This window comes from Carassius carassius, chromosome 49 (genome assembly GCF_963082965.1).
Source record: "Carassius carassius chromosome 49, fCarCar2.1, whole genome shotgun sequence".
Lineage (NCBI taxonomy): Eukaryota > Metazoa > Chordata > Actinopteri > Cypriniformes > Cyprinidae > Carassius > Carassius carassius.
In genome coordinates this window covers 1,859,269-1,865,268 of record NC_081803.1, presented here as the reverse complement: position 1 = coordinate 1,865,268, position 6,000 = coordinate 1,859,269, and positions in this window count along the sequence as shown.

Here is a 6,000-nt window from a genome sequence, read left to right as displayed (position 1 = left end):
ACATCATAAAACAAAATAAATGTAAAATAAATAAAACAACACTTAATAAAAATAAAAATATAATGATAAAGAAAATGTAGTGGGGAGTAACAGATTTTCATATTAAGAAACCAAAATCCTCTAATGAAGAATACAAAAGTCTTGCTTTGGGACTTTTCATTCCTTTTAACGTCTCCAAAATACATCACAAATTCCTCTTTAAACGCCACTAAACGTGGGGGAATTTTGAAAAACATACATTTATGAATCTAGAATTTCGTGCCAGAAGTTAATATTAACAAAATAAAAGACATATTCAATGATTAAGGCTACTAAAGTAAGTGTGAGTGGCTTATTAAAATAAAATAAAACATCAATGACTTTTGTTTAGATTAAAAATAAAGAGCATATAGGCTAATCTAGTTTTAAAGTAACTCATATACATAGATGTATCTAAAGATCCTGAAACAGTCCATACAGCAGCACCAGCAGCAGCAGCTATATAGGCCTATGTTCCAAGGGTTAGGTATAGAATACCAGAAAGAACATCTAATCATCCATCTGTTTATACTACAGAAATGATTGTCATATTTTTGGCTCTTCAGTGGGGTTGAACACATTAATATACCTAAAGTAGTCATATGTTCAGACTCATTTTCAGTACTATCAAGTTTAAAGAGTGGTGAAGCTTCATTCATCAGGCATTTTGTCAGGCATTTTACAGAGTTTGTTCAGAATACAAGCAAAAACAAAGATTTATTTTGTATGGATACCCACACATATAGGTAATGAAGTTAATGAAAGTAGTGGACCAGATAAAAGCATTAAAATGTCAGACATCTTATTTAATACTCCAATGAGTAAATTAGAAATAAAAGGTCTAGTTAAAAAATAAATAAAAATAAAAAGATACGTGTCAAATTAAATGGGTTGGTTAGAATAAAGGCCAGCATTTATATAATATTCAAAGACCAGTTGGAAATGAAAGGAGAATTTTTGGGAATAGAAGAGAAGATCTCGCCATAGAATTGGACACATTGCACTTAATCAGTCATTATTTATAAGATGAAATACATGTGTCTGGACTTTGTGTTAAATGTGATATTGTGAAACAGTTGAACCTATTTTAATAAAATGTAAAAGATATGACAACGAAAGATTACAACTTACAGAAGCATTTAATATAGCAATAAATCAGATCTCATTTTAGATTTTGTTAAATAAAGATGTGGCTATAGAAATTATTCACAGAATAAGCATGGGAGAAGGAAAGTGTGTGTGTGTGTGTGTGTGTGTGTGTGTGTGTGTGTGTGTGTGTGTGTGTGTTTGTATTGAGGCTTGAAAAAAGCAAGGTAGACTACGCTTGTTTGTATGACCTGTGTGCATTTGTGTTTAAAAAATCACCTTGTGAAAAAATGATAAATGTAATTAAAATAAAAATCCTATATATATATATATATATATATATATATATATATATATATATATATAAAACTCCCTTTGAAATTAGTTAGTTTCACAAGCCAGTTACAAGCATTTCAAAATCCGTTAGATGTCAAACTGATATGCACGCGCCAGGAATCACACAGACAGCGGTCACATTCGCGTTTCGGTGCTTGAGTTGACGTCTGGTTTATTTACTAGATAACGTGACACAAGCTTGACAGAAGGAAAGTGTGTGTGTGTGTGTGTGTGTGTGTGTGTGTTAATTGACATAGCTTGAGAAATTAAGCTTGACAAAAATAAAAGATCTATCGACGGAGATAGTCTAGATTTAGACTAGTCATAGATTAAAGTAATTAACTTAACACATTAAAAACAAATAACGCTTTTTCAACTATGTTTTTTTTTTTTTTTTTTTTTTTTAAGACTAGCCTAAAAGTAAATAAAAATCGTATAGACCTACATCATTTAAAAAGTAAAAATTGACCATATGTTTAAACGGCTATAAAGTTTTCACTAATTAAGGACTGATGTCTATTTATTAAAAACTACTTAGTTTAATTATTGTAACATTTAAATCTATTTAATGCTGCTATCACGCCTCCTGCCCGGCCCTCTCTAGCGCTGGAGGCGTGGTTTATTTCCGGAGCATTCCCAAGCCGCATTCTAACTGTTCATCGGTGCCTGGAGGTTGTTTTACAGAAAGCCTTCGCAACTCTGCCGGAGGATCTTTTTATTTTCTTTCGTTTAACAGTCTAGATTTTAAAAATTGTAGTTAGTGGTAAAGTACAGCATAGTTTTGACAAGTATCTTGTGCTGGTGTTTTAAAGACGGGTCCGATGTATTTTCTTTTAGATCCGCGTAAATGCCTAAGTTACCTTTTTTTTCTTTTGTTTTAACTTTTCACCCGACGTGACAAACGCCTACTTTCTTGGTTTATAACATTGCTTTACGTTCGCTTCTTTTTTTTTTTTTTTTTTGAGTCGAGCTAACGTTACCGGAGACGTCATAACACTTTGCTGTGAGATCTTTTTTTTTCTTTTGTTTAACTCTTGTCAGTAAAATTTTAGTTAGTGGTAAAGTACAACATAGTTTTGACAAGTATCTTGTGCTGTTGTTTTAAAGACGGGGTCTGGTGTATTTTATTTTAGATCCGCGTAATGCCTACCATCTTTTTTCTTTTGTTTTAACTTTTCTCTAACATCGTGACAAAACTCCTACTTTTCTGGTTTGTATCGTTTCTTTACATTCATTTCTTTTTTTCAGTTTGAGGTAAGGTACAAATGCTAAAACTCTATTACCTAATTTTCTTTCTTTTCTAGTAACAAAACACCATTTTTAAATTGTAATGCTACAAGATCTCACATCTTTTTCACGTGTTGCTTAACGAAAACATGTCTGATAGTTTTGACTCGTTTAGTTGTTTTAGATAAATAACCAGTAACCTAGTTTTATTTCATTTGTAACAACTTTAACAACGTTTTTACACTTTTCCAACTACGAAAACGATCATTACATTGTGTCCATTGCTGCTATGTGTTTATAACCTTTTTCTTGAAATGCATTGTGTACTTAAAACCTTAATAAAATCTTCCCTTACACCATTTTCATGATTTCGCCCTTTTCAGAGTTTAAAAAAGCACATAGCTTCCCAACACTTCTCCCTCCCTCCGAAATTCCTCCTTGGGTTCATAAGTTCATATTAAGGTCACTGGTTGTACAGAGAGGGGAGGGGTTGTACAAACAGGTGTCCAGAACAGATGGCTTTTATGACCCTCATCAATCAAATTTTTGGAGACAACCCACACTATACCCTCTCTGACAGAGTCTGACATAACGCCCCCCCCTCTGGAAGGCGTGTCCTCACGCTACATAACATCTGAAGGGGCGGGGGTGTGGGCACTCCCTGGGCTTGACGAGGGATCTGGAGCCCTTTCTGGGCTTGATGGGGATCTGGAGCCTTCCCTGGGCTTGACGGGGGATCTGGAGCCTTCCCTGGGCTTAACGGGGAAACAGGGGCCCTCCCTGGGCTCAACTCAGGAACAGGAGCCCATCCTGTGCTTAACTCGGGAACAGGAGCCCATCCTGAGCTGAACTGGGTATCGGGAGCCCTCTAAGAACTCCGGGGCCTGGGCCGACGCTGGAGTGAGCTCTGGGGCTGGAACTGACACTTGAGCGAGATCTGGAGGAGCGGGCACTTGAGGGCACTGTGGAGGAGCAGGCACTTGTGGGTGCTCTGGAAGATGCTTTCGAGGAGCAGACACTGGAGGGTGCTTTGGAAGGTGCTTACGAGGAGTGGGCACCAGTGTTGGTCATCTTACTTGAAAAAAATAATTAGTTACAGTTACAAATTACTTCTCCCAAAATGTAACTGAGTTACCACATTGTAAAAGTAATTAGTTACTCAGCAAAGTAACTGTGACGTTATTTTTTATGTTCTATAACGCTATTACGTCGTATAACATCTTTAATATATAAGATGTTTATGTTAACTGATTGAAGAATAAAAACATTTTTTTAAATAAAAAAAAAAAAACAAGTATTTTAGAAAATGTTGTATTTATTTGAACTCAATAGATTGCAGCTTGCCATATGATATGCATAGAAATAAAAACATATAAAAAATAAATATTGAAAATAAAATTCAAGTATAAAAATTAAGACAAACAAATTTAAACTTGGGTAAAAAGAACCAAAGGGAAACCTGGTCATTAGTGCAAATCTCTGTAACTGTATATTAGGCCTAAATTAATTGCACAATAAACAGAACACTATCCAACGCAATGGTGCGTTCCCACCATATATAAATAAACCGCATATTTGAGTTTAAAACAGCTACATTCTCGCATGAAATACTTTTAAAACTACATTCCATGACATGATAACAGTAATATTTAGAAAATTATCTGAATAAAAATGGTGGTTGAAAATGCTGTGTGCATTCAACTGGCAGAAGCCCCCCTATGACCTGAATTCGCGTCTGTTGTGAAGTTAATTTCACGCACGAATGAAGTGTATGAACTCAAAATGTTCAAGCGTCAAACTACGCGCGAATAGCGCGATTGATTCGCACAAGTCGCGTCTGGTTTGAACACAGCATTAAATATTTAGTACAGTAACATGTTAGCATGTGTTGATGTGAGGTGGTTCATACGATTTGAGTTGCTTGAGGCAGACGTGGATAAAGTCTTTTTTCCTGGGCATGTTACAGAAACATTCTTGCCTTTAATTTCCGGTACTTCCAGTTCGAGAACGCCATTATCACTGATGCCGTCTTGTGTTTAGTGGTTGTCAGAGCGTGCAGTGAGACAGTGTGAGCAGGGCACCGCCCACCCAGCCAATTATCATCAGATTTGCAACGGTGTCAGGCAGCTGATGTTCAGCCACTAGCCAAAGCATGACACCTCGCGCTTTATTCAACCAAATTGTAGTAACGCGACACTTTACATTCTCAGTAAAGATAACAGCGTTGCAACGATAGGAAAAGTAATTAATTAGATTACTCTGTTACTGAAAATCAAACTCCATTAGTAACGCCGTTATACTTAAACGCCATTACTCCCAACACTGGCAGCACTAGAGTGAGCTCTGAGGCTGGCAGGCTTGCCACATTAACATCCAGTGGGCTTGCCACATTAACGTCTGACAGGCTTGCCACATTAACTGCTGGCTGACTTGACTCGGGAGCTGCCGGCTGACGAGTGGCTGGCTGGCTTTCCTGGCTGAGGATGAGTGTGGAGCATTGGAGGATACGTAGGTTATTGGGGTTTAAACAGGCATTCTGAGCTGTTGGTGCAGTATGTGGGATTTCCTGGCATGAGGTGAGCTGGCGAGACATGGCGTGATTCTGAGGGGGCTGAATGACGAGGATTGGGAGACAGAAGACAGGAATCAGAGACAGGAAGATCATAGCAGATGATCTTGTCGTCCAGTCCCAGCACAAAGCATGCACCAAGAGTGGCGTTGAGCCAGCTCAGCTGGTTGACTAGCTCAATGAAATCTCCACATACTGCTCCAAACTCTGATCGGCCTGCCGCAAACAACACAGCTTATCCTCAGCCATCATCATTTAACGATCCGGTCTTCTACATTTACAGTTACATTTAATCATTTAGCAGACACTTTTTTCCAAAGTGACTTTTTGAAAAGAAAAAGTAAAGGTAAGTGCTAGTATTAGTTAAAAAAACATGTGTATTTAGATGTTTTTTGAAAATGACTAAAGAGTCAGCTGTTCAAATTGAGATTGGGAGGTCATTCCACCAGCTACTCAAAGTCCAGGAAAAGGTCTGTGAGAGTGATTTTGAACCTCTTTGGGATGGCACCACAAGGCACCGTTCACTTGCACTTGAACGCAAGCTTCTGGAAGGCGCATACGTTTGAACTAGTGAGTTTAGGTATATTGGTGCAGTCCCAGTGGTCATCTTGCAGGCAAGCATCAGTACCCCAGTGTAACCTGATGAGGAGAGGAGTAACATTCTGGATCAGTTGCAGATGCTTGATAAAACATGCAGGAAGGCCCACCAAGAGAGCATTACAATAGTCCAGTCTGGAGAGAACAAGAGCTTGGACAAGAAGTTG